Here is a 19,827-nt window from a genome sequence, read left to right as displayed (position 1 = left end):
ACTATAGAGAGAAAAGATCAAAACTGTAGTCAGAAGGTGATGTAGGCTAGGAGCCTGGTGAGAGTGAGAGTTAGTCAGAAAACAAAGGACAAAGTAAGAAAAGTAAGAAAAGAATGTCAGAGCTGGAATTTCCCTGATGTGCATGTTTTAAGGAGGTGCCAAAAAAGCTTAGTGAAATCAGAGTTAATAATAATGACATACCATTTGGAGCTAAGGCAAAAGGAGTAAGTAGTAATATTGATCATGTCTTTATTTATAGTTTTGATATTTTGTTTATTGTGCACTTTTTGTATTAATTTTGATTTTTAAAAATATTATATCTTAACTACTAAATTTTCTGGTACTCCCTTAAATTGTGTACCTTAGTCCTGGCCTGGAACAGAGACATAGGTACTAACATGGCGGAGTGTCCAGGGCAAGCTTACCCTTCTGGTAGTGGGTTACACAGGTTTGAATGGGTGAAGGTACTTAGGGGCTAATTAGATCTTTCATACAATCACTCTTTTTTTATATATAATGATTTTTATTTTTTCCATTATAGCTGGTTTACATCTTCTGTCAATTTTCTACTCACTCTTAAGCAGGAGCCATTTCTTCCCTTGAGATTTGTATATGAAAGTCCTTGCCCACTCTTAGGACATGACATCTTTCCTCAGACTACATAGAAAAAACCAGGCAACCCATCTTTCAGAAAGAAACACAACCGAAGGATGGCGAATCCAGTTCATATTTATCCACCCACTGACTATCCTCCCTTCTCACATTGAGGTATTGGGAGTGTTTTTCCATATGCTACTTTCCTTTCCCTTCTCCCATTCCAAATCAGTGGAAAGAATAGATTATTGTGCTAAGGGAAAGGGGTTTAAGCATTTGGTAATGGCCAATATTATTATTTAGCATGTCTCTGGAGAATCTGACATTTTCAAAGATGTTTACCTTAATTTATTGATTATTCTTCTTAAAACTCTTTTTAAAAATAGGAACAATAAAAGTGATATTGCTCATATTCAACATAATTTTGGATAATTAAATATACCAGGCCTTGAGAATTGCTAAAATCAATAAAACTCAATACAGACTCTTTACAATTGCTCCTTTCACTAATAATCCAGGTGTTCAGTGCACATGTTGGAGAATCTAATGTAAGAGAGATTAAGGGAATTTCTTAGTTTGACAGAGGATGTCTCTAGCAAATATAAATTTGACACATTTTCATTTACTAGAATAGTATTATTTTTTAAGTTTAGCTTAAAACATTAAAGAGGTGCTATATGGTGAGTTTCAATCTTGTGAATATGTGAAATTTAGCAGAGTTACTTCAAGCCTCTAGTTGTCTGAAACACAGGATATTTCTTAATGTCTTAAATCATTTTGGGAGCTTGAGAATTTACCACGTGAATTGGGTTTTTCCCTAAAATATTGAATGAGTCCATCAAAAGTTTTTTCTTTTGATGTTCCCTACCAATGACCTAGAACTGAGAATCTATTTTTTTTCTTCTTTTTTTTTGGTGGGGGGGGGGGGGGCTGCATCTGTGGCATATGGTAGTTCCCAGGCTAGGGATGGAATTGGAGCTATAGCTGCTGGCCTATACCACAGCCACAGCAATGCAAGATCCGAGCCAAGTCTGCAACCTATACCACAGCTCAAGGCAACACCTGATCCTTAACCTACTGAGCAAGGCCAGGGCTCGAACCTGCAACCTCATGGTTACTAGTTGGATTCATTTCTGCTGAGCCACTACAGAATTTCCCGAGAATGCATTTTTTAAGTTGACATTTTGGACTCATTCATACTTTTGTAATTTCCTGGAAGTTCCTAGGAAATTCCTTCCGCCAAGATATGTGTGAGGGATTGAAGATTTATATGACTCACTATAAATATATCCACCAAGAAAGTCCTGGTGCTGACTTCAGGGGACACATTGTTATTATTTCAGAGATTGTGTAAACCACTCAGCAAAATGCCAGCAGTCATCTGGCCAACACAGTTTTGTTTATTGTCATGAGATCACTCAGCTCGACAATATCATCTTTCTTTCCTTAAAATTTTATTAAAGAAAGGTTTAGGCTTAAAATTTATGTTATGTTTAATGTGTTGTTAGTATAAAAGAGCCATATTTGGTCTTTCTTGCTAAATTAATGCAAAGTAATCAAGAAACAAAAAGAACCATAAAAACCACTTCCACAGTGTTAAAGTTAAAAAGACAAATAGGCCAGCAGGAAATAAGAACAACAACAAACTACTAAGAATAATTTTAGACTGAAGTTACAAGCCCATTCTAAAAGGACATGGCCAAAAATCCTTTAAAGAAGTTCTTTTGGTGTTAGTTTGACTCATATGAAAAACTGATGTTCAACTTCCTTATTTTGACCTACAAAGACATCAGTTTCATATGCTTCAACCTAATGCTTCAGTAAAAAAATACGTTGAAAGAACAGGAGCCTCACTGGCCACTCTACAGCAGAATTCGGTATGTGGTGAGTCAGGGTCACAAATCGCATTCTTACCCCCCACTCAGCCATCTTATTACTGTGTGATATTGATCACAGTGGGGAAGGCAGTGGGGTGTAAATAGATCACCACAAATCTATCATCATGTCTGGAAAAATTGTCAAACCCCAGGTCTCATTGAAGCTGGGTCAGTGGTTCATTTGGGGTATGAAAGAGCCTGTTATTGCCAAGTCAGTAATTCTTTCCTGGGCTCCACAGGCCACTGGCTTGGGTGCAGGTTTGCCAGCCACTGAAAGTTACATATTCATGCTTAGAGTAATAGTCTGATATCTGCCTGCTTATATTTACATACAGGATGAAAGGAATTTAGTTCATCTGCCAAGGGGTATTTAATAAAATCTGAATTACTGATGTTTATGTGAGCAAAAATAATTTAGAGTTTTAAAAAAAGCACATGATATTGAAATAAATCATTGAAAATCTGGCCCATCACTGGAATTCTGTAAAGGATGATAAAAAGCTTAGAAGAACCCATCAATACTGCTTTGGTTCACTTTGAAGTATTTCTTGATTGGGTGAAAATGTATCCCATCTGTAGAGCATATCAGCAAGGCTGACTTGCAGGAAGCTAATTTTAAAGCTAGTAATGTGGTCCTTTCTCTAATAGACCCTCAAGTTGATTTTTCCTGACTTGAACAAAAATGAGAATGTACAAAAATAAAATGTTTCATTGTAAACAGCAAGTGCTGTTTTAATAATTAATTACAAATAAGGCTTCCTTCTTGAAATTTTGCATGTAGTTAAGTCCACCCTCATGCTGGGATGACCAAGAGGGCAAAGTCCACACCAGTCCTTTTTCTCCTCAGTTGGTCCAATCTCTGAAGGATAATGATAACATGGATCCACTTAATAATTCTGGAAGAGATTTCTTTCTTTCTTTTTAAAAATAGATGGATTCAATCCTGGGATTAGGGTCATTTATCCATGGGAAGAGTCATAAGATTTACAGGCAGAGAAAAAGCCAGAACCTTTCCCACATAACTTGAAAGGGAAAAATGACCATTAGGAAGATGTTACAAATGTCCTGGAGCCTCACTTCTTTGAAGCAGTTGAACCCTTGTTTGAAGAACACTTGTTAGGGGGAAAAAAATCATAGAGAATTTTTCTTACTGCTTTGAAATTTATCTCGGATTCCCTACTTGCCAGTTCCCATTTCTCCTGAGGGGATGTTAATAGAAGACAGATAAAATGGTGGCTAGATTCTCCCTTCACTTTCTCCTGTCACACATATCCTGGTTTCTGTCATCTGCATTCCTAACAGAAACATCCAAATAGGGCTAAAGGAAATCTGCAAGTCCTTTTGAAAAGCTCCCCTCTGATCTCCTCTATCTAATGAACATCAGATCTCTGCCCTTGTTTATCCCTAGTCAAGTGTAGATTTAAGGCCTTCGCTGGTACCATATCACTGGTAAGAACGTTACACATTTAAATCTACAACTTAACTTGTTCCAGAGTTGCACTTGAGGACATCAGATTACTTTAGTCTCATTAATTACATTTTCAAAAGCTCTTCCTCGTTAAAAAAATGAATTTCTTTGGACATCCAAATAAATGACTAACGAAAGATGCCCAAACTGTGCTCTTGGATAGAGGAGTAGATGTTTAGATATTTATCTATAGATGAGATGTATATTCATCCAAGTAGGAAAAGTGAAATTGGTAAGTTCTTGTACACGTGGGCCATTTTAATGGAAATACAAGAGGGATGTAAATGAAATGAGTCATTTAAACCCTTGAAATGGTCAGTCGCCATAATGTAGTGCCCACTTTAGGTACGTGTCTAACAGATCTAAAGGGACCTTGCTAATAAATAAACAGAAGCAAAAGCAAATACATGAGTTGAGAAAAAAAAAAAAAAACGCGTAGGAGTGCATTTCAGTATATCTTACCGTAAAAAGTAGCCACATAAAAAAGAGAAGGAAGAAGAGGAAGAAAAGGAGGAGATAGCTTAGGAACATAAGTAGTCTACCTTAGCATATTTCATATTCTTAAATATATGCTTCTAAATGTATTGTTTGTAGGAATTCCTACAGTGGTTTCGGTTGCTGTGGAGGTGTGGGTTTGATCACCTGCCTGGCACAGTGGGTTAGATCCAGCATTGCTCCAGCTGCAGCATAGGTCACAGTTGTGGCTCAGATTCAGTCCCTAGCCAGGGAACTTCCACATGCCGTGGGTGCATGTGGAGATTTATTAAATAAATAAATAAATGTATTATTTGTAAAATAGGAAGCTGTATGGCATTATACTCATGTCTGTAGGAATATTTTTATCTTTTTTTAGGGGAGCTCATATTCAGAAATTATCAGTCATCTATTATTGTTGTTTGGGGATTGTCTTTACTCCAAAGCATATAGTGCTAGACAGATGGTCCTGAGCCACTTACAGTCCCCAGCAGAAGAATACATTCTGATCCAATTTGCCACAAACCAAATTTTAGGAAAGTAAATGTTACTTTTTTATTTACTTTCATTATGACACTAGCAGTATATGCCCTGTAGGGAAACAAAATAATCCCTGGATATCATCAAATCTCATTTAAAAACTGAGCAAATCTATATTTCTGAGCTCTCTTGGTGATGAAGAAGAGCTGGTAGGCAGGAAACTGCAAAAGAAATTACATGGCTGGGTAAAGGATTTTGATTTGACAGGGGAAAGGGAATATGGGGTAAAAAGATAGTTTCCTCTTATTTGCTCCACATTAAACATCAAACTTCAGATAATGGAGGATTTAAAAAATTTTCTCCTGAAACATAGGCAATCACAGAGTTGACAATTGGAAGTTTAGGTATTTGATAATTTGGCAGGCACTTATATGTGCTACGGTACATTTCCATAGAGGTACGTGTTAACAAAGAGCAGATAAGCATGTCTCAAGCACACAGAGCCTCATGTCACATATTGGTGAGCCTACTTGGGGACAGTGAAAAAGAGTTAAGGACACCAAGGAGTTCTCTTGTGTCACAGCGGGCCAAGGATCTGACGTTGTCTCAGGAGCTTAGGTTGCTGCTATGGCGTGAGTTTGATTCCTGGTCCAGGAACTTCCACATGCCATGGGTGTGGCCAAAAAAAAAAAAAGGCACAAAGTCCCTGGGTTTCCTCTGTCAAAAGTTTTGCCCTGTTCACATTAGACACCAGTGAGAAATTATAAAAGTATTTTTTTCTTTTCATAAATAAAAGGTTCAGTGGAATTTTAAAATAAATTATTTTATGAAAAATAATGGTTTTTCAGATGAAATATCCACATCAATTATCTAAGCCATTAAAATATTATGCTGTCATTTAAATACGCTGCACATGCAAGCAATATAATACTGTTGCAGAAACTCTTGAGTATGTTTCTGCTTCTCACATCAAAACCCCAAATTTCTAAGTAGCCTTCTCGGGCTGGCTTTTTTCATTTAGTAATATGCATGCCTTCCTTCATGTCCTTTTGTGGCTTTATAGTGCATTTCTTTTTGGCACTGAATAATATTCCCTTGTTTGGATGTATCTATCATTGTAGTATCATAAATAATAGTTTTACTGTGCTAAAAATCCTCTGTGCTCTGCCTGTTAATCCCAACTAATCATTCTTCATTCACCCATTAATTCTACAAATATTTTTGTCCTACCATATGCCAGCATTGTCCTAGGAACTAGGAAACATTTGTTGAACAAAACAGGCAAATATCCTTGCCTTCACAGAGATCGTTCTAGTGGGGAAAAACATAGGATAAATAACAGAAATGATAAAGTATATAGGATGTTGGAAAGTAGTAAGTGCTGCGATAAAAGTAGAAATAGATCTGGCTAAGAAGAACCAAGGCAAAGGAAAGAATTTACATTATCTGTGCATATATGCATGTACAAAGTGGGATAGTTCTAGAAGGACAAACATCAAACTATCACCATTTTTCTCTGAAGAATCAGATTGAACTTGGGAGTGGAGAAAAAGAGGAGAGGGAAGGAGAAACTTGCACATTTTAAAGCAAACATTTCTGCACGGTTTGGAATTTTGTAACAACAATCTTATAACTGGCTTCAGTAATAAAGAGAGATTCTGATAACTTGGACTGGGATGATAGCTCCAGACTCTAATCAGAGTCTGTAGAATTGAGTTGAGCTCTCAGCTCTGCTGTTGGGCAGCTCCAATTCTTCATAGAGATTACCTCATCTCCTGTGCCACCAATTTTTCACCTTTATCCCAAGAGTGTATTACAAGCTCATGGGTTTTCAACCTGTGCTCCCTGAAGACCATCAGGAGCCCTTCAGAGGGCCCCAAACACCCCCTCCTCCCTCTCTTCCTGCCCTGCAAACAGGGCAGTGCTGATGTAGCTGGTGTTACATCTTGGTCTTCCTGATAGGTATTTAAACCAAGAATTCCACAGCTTAAATAAACTTAAAAAGCATTCAGCAGCATTATTTTTAAGATCCTTTATGCTCTAAATTAATTAATTTCAACTGTCTTATGTGAGAGCTGGCATTTGTCATTTGACAGTTTTTTTTCATTATTGAAATATAGTCGATTTACATTGTTGTGTTAGTTTCAGGTGTACAGCAAAGTGATTCAGTGGTATATTCTTTCTCAGATTCTTTTCCATTATGGGTCATTACAAGATATCAAATATAGTTCCCTGTGCTATACAGTAGGTCTTTGTTACTTATCTATTTCATATATAGTAATGTGTATCTGTTAATCCCAAACTCCTAATTTATCCCTCCCCTTACCCTTTCTCCTTTGGTAACCAGAAATTTGTTTTCTGTGTCTATGAGTCTATTTATGTTTTGTAAATAAGCTCATTTGCATCATTTTTAGATTCCACATATCAGTGATATATTCATCTTTCAGCCACATTTTTAATCAGCCCTAAATTTGTTAATTTTATATTTTTAATGTAAAGTTTAAAAAAGCAATTTTACATTAATTTTCTGTCCTTTGTTCAGATATTGCTGTTTGTCAATTTATAATAGTTTGTTGGGAGAAAACAGGCCATATCGTTCAATACTTTTGAGGCTTGTCTCACTATCTGCCCAGATTTAGTAGTATCTATCAAACAACAAATGGCCAATCATCATCAGTAAATTAATGCATTGTGCCTGTCCTAGCTGGTCTGTTTCTATTCAAATTGTTTGGTTTACCTTTTTTTTCCTTTGCTTTTTTTTTTTAAATTCATGAAAATTTAGGTGAATAAGCATTTAAATTACATTAGAGAAATTTGACATGTTATTTAAAAATCGCTCCTGTGCATACACAAAACATCAAGGCTGTAGCTCATTTTTTAGAACAAAAAGAGATCCTCCTTTAAAAGTGAAGAAAAAGGAGTTCCCATTGTGGCTCAGCGGTTAACGAATCCGACTAGGAACCATGAGGTTGCGGGTTCGGTCCCTGCCCTTGCTCAGTGGGTTAACGATCTGGCATTGCGGTGAGCTGTGGTGTAGGTTGCAGACGCGGCTCGGATCCCGCGTTGCTGTGGCTCTGGCGTAGGCCGAGGGCTACAGCTCTGATTAGACCCCTAGCCTGGGAACCTCTATATGCCGTGAGAGCGGCCCAGGGAAATAGCAAAAAGACAAAAAAAAAAAAAGTGAAGGAAAAAAAGTTTAAAAACTAAAATATGCAGAGAATCACTGATATATAAACTAAAATTTTGTGATTAAATTATACCATAGTCCAAATACAAGTTGAAGGAAGTAGATGAAAAACCTAATGGTTGCTTTGTGTTATAAGTCATCTTAAAATATTTTTTCTTTTTTATTATTATCAAAGTATAATTGATTTACAGTATTTCATCAAGTTCTGCTGTACAACAAAGTGACCTAATCACACACATTTCCCTGTGCTGTACAGTAGGATCCCATTGGCCATCCATTCCAAATATAAAAGTTTGCATCCAAAAAAACCCCAAAATGCCCATCCATCCTGCTCCCTCCCCTTTCCCCCTTGGGAACCCCAAGTCTGCTCTTCTTGGCCATGATCCATTTTCTCTTTTTTCTTTGTTATTTTAAGGTAGGATCATCTGTTCCATGTTTTAGATTCCACAAGTAACTGATATCATATGATATTTGTCTTTTTCTTTCTGGCTTACTTCACTTCTTATGAGAGTCTCTAGATCCATCCATGTTGCTGCAAATGGCATTAGTTTGTCTTTTTATGGCTGAGTAATATTCCACGTTTATACGTACCTCTCGTTCTTAACCCATTCATCTGTTGATGAACATTCAGGTTGTTTCCACATCTTGGCTATTGTGAATAGAGCTGCTATGAACATAGGGGTGAATGTATCTTTTGCAATGAAAGTTTTGTCCAGATATATGGCCAGCAGTGGAATTGCTGGATCATATGGTAGCTCTCTATTTAGTTTCCTGAGGTACCTCCATACTGTTTTCCATAGTGGTTGTACCAATTTACATTCCCACCAACAGTAGAGGAGGGTACCTTTTTCTCCACACCCTCTCCAGCATCTTTTGTTAACTTGTTAATGATGGCCATTCTGATTGGTGTGAGGTGGTACCTCATTGTAGTTTTGATTTACATTGCCTTTTTTATTTATTTATTTATTTCCTTTTTGCTTTTTAGGGCCACACCTGCGGCATATGGAGGTTCCCAGGGTAGGGGTCAAATCAGAGCTATAGCTGCTGGCTTATGCCACAGCCACAGCAATCCAAGATCCAAGCCATGTCTGTGATCTACATCACAGTTATGGCAACCCTGGATCCTTAACTCACTGAACAAGGCCAGGGATTGAACCTGCATCCTTATGGATGCTAGTCAAATTCGTTAACCTCTGAGCTATGACGGGAATTCCTGATTTGCATTTCTCTAATAATTAGTGGTATTGAGCATTTTTTCATATGCCTGTTGGCCATCCATATATCTTTGGAGAAATGTCTATTTAGGTCTTTTGCCAATTATTCAATTGGGTTGTTTGTTTTTGTTGAGTTGTATGAGTTATTTCTATATTTTGGAGATTAAGCCCTTGTCTGTTGCATCATTGGCAAAGATTTTCTCCCATTCTGTGGGTTCTCTTTTCATTTTTTTAATGGTTTCTTTTATTGTGCAAAAGCTTTTGAGTTTAAGTCCCATTTGTTTATTTGTGTCTTTATTGCCATTATTCTGGGAGGTGGATCAAACAAGATGTTGCTATGATTTATGTCAAAGAGCGTTCTGCCTATGTTTTCCTCTAGGAGTTTTAGAGTGTCTGGCCTTATATTTAGATCTTTACTCCATTTCGAGTTTATTTTTGTATATGGTATTAGATAGTGTTCTACTTTCATTCTTTTACATGTAGCTTTCCAGTTTTCCCAGCACTATTTATTGAAAAGGTTATCATTCTTCCACTGTATGTTCTGTCCTCCCTTGTCGTAGATTAGTTGCCCATAGATACTTGGGTTTATCTCTGGGCTTTCTATCCTGTTCCATTGATCTGTATTTCTGTTTTTGTGCCAGCACCATATTGTTTTGATGACTCTAGCTTTGTAGTATTGTCTAAAGTCAGGAAGCTTGATTCCTCCATTTTCATTTTTCTTTTTCAATATTGCTTTGGCTATTCGAGGTCTCTTGTGTTTCCATACAAATTTTAAAATATTTTGTTCTAGTTCTGTGAAGAATGCCATTGGTAATTTGATAGGGATTGCACCGAATCTGTAGATTGCCTTAGGTAGTATGGTCATTTGACAATATTGATTCTTCCAATCAAAGAGCATGGTGTATCTCTCTGTCTGTTTGTGTCATCTTTGATTTCATTCATCAGCTTTTTATAGTTTTCAGACTATAGTTCTTTTGTCTCTTTAGGCAGGTTTATTCCTAGTTATTTTATTCTTTTTGATGTGATTGTAAATGGGATGGTTTCTCTAATTTCTCTTTCTTATCTTTCATTATCAGTGTATAGAAATGCAATTGATTTCTGCGTATTAATTTTGTAGCCTTCAACTTTGCAAAATTCATTGATGAGCTCTAAGAGTTTCCTGGTGCTGTCTTTAGGGTTTTCTAAGTATAGTATCATATCATTGGCCAAACAGTGATAGTTTTACTTCTTTTCCAATTTGAATTCCTTTTTTTTTTTCTTCTCTGATTGCTGTGGCTAGAACTTGCAAAACTATGTTGAATAACAGTGGTGAAAGTGGACATCCTTGTCTTGTTCCTGTTCTTAGTGGGAATGTTTTCAATTTTTCACCACTGAGAATGATGTTAGCTGTGGGTTTTTCATATATGTTGTTTTATTATGTTGAGGTAGTTTCCCTCTATCCCCACTCTCTGGAGAGTTTTTTTTTTATCAGAAACAGGTGTTGAATTTTGTCAAAAGCCTTTTCTGCCTCTATTGAGATGATTACTTGGTTTTTATTTTTCAGTTTGTTGATAGATTTGTAGATATTGAAGAACACTTGCATCCCTTGGATAAATCCTATTTGATCATGTTGTTTGATCCTTTTAATATATATTTGGATTCAATTTGTTAGTATTTAGGGCCACACCTGTGGCATAAGGAAGTTCCTAGGCTAGGGGTAAAATCGGAGCTGCAGCTGCCGGCCTATGACACAGCCACAGCAATGTGGGATCCAAGACATGTCTGTGACCTACACCACAGCTCATGGTAATGCCATATCCTTAATCCACTGAGTGAGAACAGGGATCGAACCTGTATCCTTATGGATACTAGTTGGATTCGGTTCTGCTGAGCCACAATGGGAACTCCTGACTTACCTTCCTTAAACAAAACCAATCTTATTTCAAAGAGCCTACAAAAATATGTAATAAAATAAAAAGACAGTATTTGCTCAATGTGAGGGGACAAAACAAACATAGAGAAATAAAATAAATTCAGTAGTTGAGTTATTTTTCAGAACTGTATCCCTGGTAGTTTTCATAGTTGCTAAATGTGGTTTGCATACATTTATTTATGAGTGTTCTAATGATCACAGTAAGGAGAGAAATAAAATTAGTTTAAAAATCTAGAGTGTTCATAAATAAAAGTATGACAGTTTATCAGGGTGCAGGGGAAGAAAGCTCTTTGTTTGATAAGGCTTTGCTCACTGAATTTAGTTCATCAAAAGAGGTATTTACCAAATACCTCTAAACCTTTAACCACTAAACATAACAATAGGACAGTTGTTCTCAATTGGAGGCAATTTTGTTGCTGGATTGGGGGCTTTTAGTAATGTCTGGAGACATTTTTGTTTGTCACAGCTTGGGGAGGGGAGGCAGGTGCTACTGTCATCTAGCAGGTAGAGGCCAAGGCAGCATCCTTGGCCTCTACCCACTAATGGAGACAATTAATGGAGATCACCCCCCACCTTAACTAAAATAAGGAATTATCCATCTCAAAATATTAGTGGTGGTTTAGAAACTCTGCAACAGAGCCTTGCTTCTCAAAGTGTGGTCTCTGGACCAGCAACATTGAAATCACCTGAGATCTTATTAGAAATTTAGATTCTAAGGCCCATCCTAGACCTACTGAATCAGCATCTACAATATAACAAGATCCCTCAGGTGATTCACATGCACATTAAAGTTTGAGAAGCTACAGGAAAGAGAAATTCTAGTGTATCCTAGTAGTACAGAAAAGAATTTTCTTCCTTAAGTGAATTTGTGATTTAATTAATCGACTCTTCATTTAGTGCTTACTGATTGATTAATTGAGGAGATGAATTTTCTTCTCAAACACTCAGGGATATGGGGTGCCGTCATTTGGGCCGTTCATGGCACTGAATTTGTGGTTCCAGGTGTTCTTTGATTCTTCTCACAGGATATTAGTTTTTAAAAGGATGTAGCATCATCTACCCCCCACTACAGTCCCTAAAAAAAAAGGTCGAATAGGCTTAGAAACCAGGAAACTCTACTCCTTGGTATGTTTGAATTTGTACTGTGTGACCTTCTGACTTTTTATGAACATGGCATAAAAACTTCCTCATGGAAGGTAGTTTTAACAACTTCAGAATAACTTAGGTATCAAATATGTCTTCAATGATGCTTAGTTATGTAAGTGAATTAGAAACATATGGATTACATTTCCCTTAAAATATGCATAGAATTAAAATTAAGCAAAAATGTGCCAGAAACTATGTATGCTTTCCTAATCCTAAAATCTTGAAAAATGAGTTAGGACAAGCATCTATATGAGAATACACCTGTCATTGATATGTACAAGTTAATCCAGTTGGCCTTCATTCCTTTTAATAGGAACTGATGTAATTGTACTTTGGACCATCTTATCTCTACTAAATCTACATCATTTTTTCTAAGTTCTTTTAAAAAGAACCTTGAAAATATTTAAATAAAAGCGGTCTTTTCCAATAAGTGTAGACAGTAAAGACTACTCCTTTATCCCCTATCTTGTCTTTCTACTGAATTTTTATTTTATAGTCACACCAATTCATAAATGCATATAAACCCTGGTGTTTTATGTTTGATTGATAATTTTTAACAAAGACTTTGAGCTTTTAAAAAATAATGGAATCTACAGTAAAAGAATCAAGACAAGGATAAACATCTTTTATATTCTTACAGCATTGATATTGTGTAATATCTCTATAATTCCAATGTCAAATATATATTGAACATTTAGGATGTTAATGCTTCCATAAATTTTGTCATGATTAACTTTGCATTCCCTAGACTACTGTGGATTTTTAATATATGTGTGCCAGCAAGAACAGTTATTCTGTCTTCTTAAAGTCATTCAGTAAGTATGTAAACTAAAGGGTTTATTTGAGAATTTAAAGCCCTAAAACAGGAAGCAGTTTCCAAAGCAAAGAATAAAATGATAGCATATTGCCATCCTTAGTTTGTTAAAGTGTTACCTATGAATACCTTTAATGTAAATTATAGTGCCCTAATAGGTAAGTTCAAATTAGAAATTGATTTTTCAAACTCTTGGGGCTTAACAAAGTCCCAAATGCTTTTAGCCAAGCATTATTATTGTTAACTTTCAAACTCTCGCACATTTTAAGGAAATGTAATCCATGTGTTTCAAATTCATTTTCGCTTTATCTGTCAAGGTATGGTTTGGTAAACTCTTCTGATCCATATGAATTGCTTTACTGATAATAGAAATCTCATCAAGAAATGACTTTTACTGTATTAAGAAGAGAAATATATCCAGATTACTGAAATGATGACCCTACTGATTTTTGAAGAAAAAAAAATTTTTCTGGTTTTTGTCATACTCCTTTTTGTCTCAGTTATCATTAAACAAATAGACAAAAATACAAATGCTATAACTTGACATGGAATCATAGACTCAGCTGGTCGTGGACAAGATTTGTACAGGGAGATAAGAAATGACTTCTGTACTTAAGGCCAGGCTGGGCTTGGAACCATCCTATGATAAAGTAATGATGGGGATTAGGTATGAAAAATCAGTTAGAGAGTTTGAAAAGAATTCCCTTACTTTTTTCTCATTCAAAGCCCATACCACCACCATCACCACCTTCTTGGGGGAACCTCAAATAATTTCTGTTAGCAAAGCATTCATTTGCATTCTTACCGTTTGTCCCTTTCCCCCAAACAGAAGGGGCTACCATTCTCCAGACAGTTGAGGGGCTGGTGACACAAGAACTAAAAGGGGAGAGTGGGGGCGAGGGGGAGTATCCCCAGTGAATGGTCCAGTGTCCCAAGAGCAGGTGGAGCCATCAGCTGCCTTTACACCAGCTCACTCAGTGCAGGGCTCAGTGCTTGACAGCACCCCACCCACAAAGGTGACATCCTTGAGGGGCAGCTGACCAGGGAAAGAAATCCATTTCAGCAATGAGACCAGCTGGAATGAGCCCTTGCAACCAGCTTAGGCCTTCCCAGGTCACAGGTCACTGCCTTCATCTGATAAATAACCTTCCCTAAATGCTTCCTTGTGCCCTGGAGAAAGGGTTGCTGGAGCCTATCACTATCCTTGCATGAAGTTCCCAGCTGGCAGGCAGAAGCCCCAGCTACCAGCTATGGTCTTCTCAGCCTGTGGGGGCCTTGACCAGTTCCAGGGTGGGACAGGAGTAGCACTTGGAACCTGAAGAGATGTCCTGTGCCCCTGGAGTAGGACTCAGGGTGCATTTTTTCAGGTTTCCAATAGCTTGGCTTTTAGGATCCTGGCTTCAGTGACCCAGTTACCTAACATCACCCTGCGAGATACATGCTGAGGGTGTTGAGGTTTGGAGTCCCAAAACACAGCTTGAATGGGACATCCTAATCATAGCACCTGAGACAAGAAGCAGGCAGCACCAGGGGTCTGAGTTGCTGTCGTGTGACATCCCTGCAGGCTCTGAAACTTCTCTATCCCCCCGTGCCCAGCACAGTGCTGAACACAAAGCAAGTGCTCAACACACATGGTTGAATGAATGGATGGATAGACAAATGAACCAACAAGTGAAGAGGAAGGAGCAAGCCTGCATAAAACCTGAGCTAGTAGATGTTATATGTACCAGTAATGTGCAACTAAATTTTGATTTTTTTGTTAAGTGGACTTTCACATTGCATGTGACTTCATGCTTATGATTAGGTTGACAGCCTTTATTAGGAAAAGAAAAGTTCATTGTGTGGTTATGCAACATAAAAGGTTGAAAACCTGCAGAGACTGCCACAAGTAAATTAGATCTCAAACTCAGCTCTAAAAAGGAGGCAAAATAGTAAATCATTTGCTGGTAATATGTGCGTGGTATTTTCCAAAACATTTGATAGATTGAAGAAAATGCTGAATTAGTGGAAATTGATCATTGTTAGTTCCATTTAAATAAATGAGCTTCTTATAGTTATTCATGCAATTAGAGGAGAAGGGCAGGAGTGAGGAAGTGGGATGGTGGTGAAAAGCATAGGTTGGGAGTTTCCCTCATGGCTCAGTGGTTAAAGAATCCGACTAAGAATCATGAGGTTGCATGTTCGATCCCTGGCCTCACTCAGTGGGTTAAGGATCTATCGTTGCTGTGAGCTGTGGTGTAGGTTGCAGACGTGACTCAGATTCTGCATTGCTGTGGCTGTGGTGTAGGCCATCGGCTATAGGTCCGATTAGACCCCTAGCCTGGGAACCTCCATATGCCTCGGGAGCAGCCCTAGAAAAGGCAAAAAAGACAACAGCAACAACAACAACAACAAAAAAGCATGGGTTGGGGCAGCCAGAGTGAGGGCCAGGAGTCTCTTTTCTACAATAATGGCCAATTCATTGCATATTTGAGAATTAAATGAGATAAGCATCCAAAAATCATTGCTACTAAGAGCTTTTAGTATTTTTAACTTTGAAATTCAATCAGTATTCCTGTTACAGAAAAAGGAAGGGTCATGAAGGACAGTATAACTGCCCCCCCACACACCTGTATCTAGGAAAGACGTGGTCTGAGTAGTGGGTGAGGTGAAGACTTCTCGTCCCCAGAACAGTTCACAGGCTGTGTCACCTGTAGGGAGAAGGATCTTACTCTCCAAACTAAAAATGGGACATGTGAACTAGAGAAAACTAACTGCCAATTCACTTATACTCAGTGGTTTTCAGCCATGGTTCTTAGGTTCTAAGTATTTGGCACCGCTGAGACTGCAACTGCCTGAAATTATTTCATGTATAAAACAAACTTATCTTTATCCTTCAGAAGGCTAGCCCACTCAGATAATTTTGTGACAGCTGATAGATTAATTGACTTTATCAACTAATGGCGCAACCCAATACTAATCCATTTCCTGGTAGAAAAACTTCCTAGTGAAGTTAATTTTTGTACAGTTATGAAAAAAATAGTGTTTGCTATAAAAATTGGAAAATAGAGAAAGAATTAAAGAAGATCATTGTTTTTGTTTGTTTTGTCTTTTCTAGGGCCGCACTCGAGGCATATGGAGCTTCCCAGGCTAGGGGTCTAATCGGAGCTGTAGCCACTGGCCTACACCAGAGCCACAGCAATGCAGGATCCGAGCCTCGTCTGCAACCTACACCACAACTCACGGCAACTCCGGATCCTTAACCCACTGAGCAAGGGCAGGGATCGAACCCGCAACCTCATGGTTCCTAGCCGGATTCGTTAACCACTGAGCCACAACAGGAACTCCAGAAAATCATTGTTAATCTTACCATGTTAGCACTGTTAAAAATTGTATGTATTTCCTTCCAGGACTTTTTCCATATTGGAAAATATTTTGACCTTTCAGGGAAGGGCTGTTTTTAAAAGACACTTTGGTTTTTAATCAGAGGGTGGAAATTTGGGTTTGAAAAATGTGGACTAATTTAAAAGTACAATTTAAAAAATCTAAGCCAATAATGTATAGTTATAACTACCTTTTGTTACAAAATTTAAGTAGGATAATCTTCTAAATGGAGTATTTTTTTATTACTCAAATGAATTTATCACATCTGTAGTTGTATAACGATCATAACAATCTGATTTCACAGGATTTCCATCGAAGCACTGGGAACAACAGACCTGCTAGTCAACTAAAATCTCTTTAATTTAGTATGAGAAGAGTTATCAGATTTCCCTCTATGGGTAACATTTATCTCACAGCTATATTGGAAACAAGATATTGAATCTAGATCAGTTTCTTTCTTTCTGCCTCCCTCCCTCTCTCTCGCTCGCTCTTTTTTTTTTTTTTTTTTTTTTTTTTTTAGCCAATGCCTGTGGCATGCAGAAGCTCCCAGACCAGGGATTGAACCTGTGCCACTACAGCAGCCAGAGCTACCACAGTAACAATACTGGATTCCTCAACCTGCTGAGCCACAAGGGAACTCCCTAGATCAGTACCTTTCTTTAAAGGGATATTATTGTGCCATGCCTTAGTAAAACACATTTTTTTTTCCTGGTGGTGGCGTTCCCTTTGATGTAAGATTGCATTTAATAATTCAAGAAATTTTAACATTCTTCAAACATGTTTGAAATACAAAAAAATATTTATATCAAGTCTTGCAACATTAGTCTTTGTTATCAGCTTGCATTTTAGATGAGACGTTGGCAGGCTGTTTCTGTAAAAAAAACAGGTAGTAAATGTTTTTGGACAGAGTCAGCCCATGAGGTCTCTGTTGTAACTACTCAACTCTGTAATTGTGGTGTAACCCATCTATGGAAAATATATAAATGGTTGGGCATGACTGAGTTTCAATAAAACTTTATTTATACAAACAAACAATGAGTCAGAATTGATTCACATCTATAGTTTATCAGGCTTTGTTCTAAACAGTCTGGTTTTACTGGCTATCACATTTACCTAGAGTTTTATGTTTGGTAGGGTTTAAGGGTTTTTGACCCTTCTCTCACCCCTTTCATAAGACTTCAGTAAGCATGGTTGGTTGAACACATGTTTATCTCCACTACCACTAAAATGATAATAAAGGAATTAAAAGATATAAACTTAGGAGGATGAAGAAGACAGCAGATAAAGGATGTCAACAAAGTGTTCGGAGCAGTAAAGGAGATGCAAACTTGGCAGTAAACAATGTCTGGGTATTATCATTTGTTGTCCAAGGGAGGTGCCACATGAGAGGAATTTTGTACAGTTCTGAGCTCTAGTGATCTAGTTAGGGTTGGAGGCAGCAGACTGCTTCTCAGGAAAATTGGGCTAACCTGTTGCAGTCTCTGCCAGAGCTGCCACACTTAGCTTATTTATAAAACTCAAAGTAATTGGATGGGGGTGGGTGCCAAAGTCTTGACTCCAACATAAATGCTTTGATATTCAAGGGGCTTGTGGAATGAGAGGAGTAGTGCTAACCAGAACTAGCAGTTTAACTGCTAGTGCTTTAAGTGCTGTTAAGCTATTCTGAAACCCTTTCCCTCCACCTTTCTTTCTAAGACTCAAAGGAACTATTTGCTCTTGTTTTCAGTGTCATTCCTGGACCCACTGATGAGTTTGCATCATGTGAGGAAGGAAGGGCCAGAAAGTCGGAAGATAAGAAATGGCAGAAAGGAGGCTTCTGGGTGCTGATTTGCATGTCTGGGTCTCTATCCACAGAAGGAAGCCCAGACAGAGGGAGGCTGGTAGCTATGTTGCTGGATGGGCTATTTGAGTGTCTCACTCCGAAGCCCTGCGTGAGTCAGGCATACAAAGGCAGTATGTTAGGAAGCCATGTGCTCTGTTGTGACAGATGCAAATTTCAAGGGTCACTGGGGTCATATATAACAAGCTTCACTAACTCTGAGCCAATAACTCTCATCTCCTTTTCCCAGCAGAGTATTTAGAGAATTGATGAGAAAAAAATATATATGCAAAGTTGACTTTTTTGAGACAGACCCTTTTTGTGCTGTTTTCTCTTTTGTCCCAGAGCAGACGTTAGTTATATTCAGGTCCCATTTGCTCTATTCAGAGAGAAAACCACTGAACTTCTTGGGTTATTACTACTACTGTCACATTATTGTGTTTCTCTGATTTGACTTCCTTTCTTCATAATGCATCTTCCTATCTTCTTCCTCTCTTTGATCTTCTCATCTCCCTCCCGTCTGAGTTCATTGTATTTGCATTTCTTTCTCCCTTGAACATTCCTTTTTAGTTTGGTCTGCTTTCTTTGGGAAATGTCAAAGAAAAAAAAAACACCCTGAAGCCCCACGCTGACAGACTTTAGACTTTTCCCAGCAGCCTCTCAGAGAGCATTTTATTGAGTGTAAGATGTAATATGGATATGGTGATTAGGGGAGGGGAATGGTCACTATCTCAATTTAGGCAGAAGGTAGAATTAAATCAAATTTAGCAGCCCCTCCTCCCTAATGAGGGTTAGGAAAGGCACCAAATACAAGGAATCATGAACCTTTCCTGGAGGTAGAGCTTTAGCTCTGCTATCACTGCCCACCAGGTGCTGCCTGCTCAGGAGGGTCTCTGGTTTTCCACCTACTGGATTTTACATTAATGTGGATACCTAAGGTACCCACATACTGGGGACCATCTATAACGGTATGAGCAGACAACCTGCAGCTGTTACCTTTGGATTTAAGTTAGGTGTATTTGGGGAAAAGCTGACTCAGCAAGATCAGAGAGAGGTTAAAGAGTGGGCATTTGCCGTGTTGAACGGGCAAAAGCTTTAGCCATCTCATTCTGAGCCAGGTGCAAGTGGTTCAAGCAGAGAGGAGGACTTATAAACTTAATAAGTAAATGAAACTAACTCCACTATCTTTTGTTATACTCTTTGTTACCATTTTATTCTTGGATCACAGTATACTCACATGGTTTCCTGTCAATTCCCTGAGTCTCATTTGAGTTGCCTTTTGTGAAAATGGTATCTTTAAGCTGCAGAGTCTTTTGTAAGTCATCCCTATATGTATGCTTGGGAATTAGACTATTTCTGCCACCCAAAAAACAGAGTTTTCAGAGTTCTACTCCAAGAGTTGCCAATGGATCTTAGAGGTCATCCAGGCCAAGTTAGCTTTGAAGTCATCTATCTTGGTCAAGGTTTATATACATTTAA

The 19,827-nt window shown here is 37.9% G+C and overlaps 1 protein-coding gene across 3 annotated transcripts in view; it reads left to right on the top strand.

Annotated features, from left to right (window-relative positions):
• VEPH1 (ventricular zone expressed PH domain containing 1) overlaps nt 1-19,827 on the top strand; it is a 274,843-nt gene that overhangs the window by 165,489 nt on the left and 89,527 nt on the right. The gene's annotated exons all lie outside the window — the stretch shown is intronic.

Source organism: Phacochoerus africanus, chromosome 1 (genome assembly GCF_016906955.1).
Source record: "Phacochoerus africanus isolate WHEZ1 chromosome 1, ROS_Pafr_v1, whole genome shotgun sequence".
Lineage (NCBI taxonomy): Eukaryota > Metazoa > Chordata > Mammalia > Artiodactyla > Suidae > Phacochoerus > Phacochoerus africanus.
Note: the sequence above shows the minus strand (reverse complement) of the source record. Positions and strands in the feature narration are given on the sequence as shown.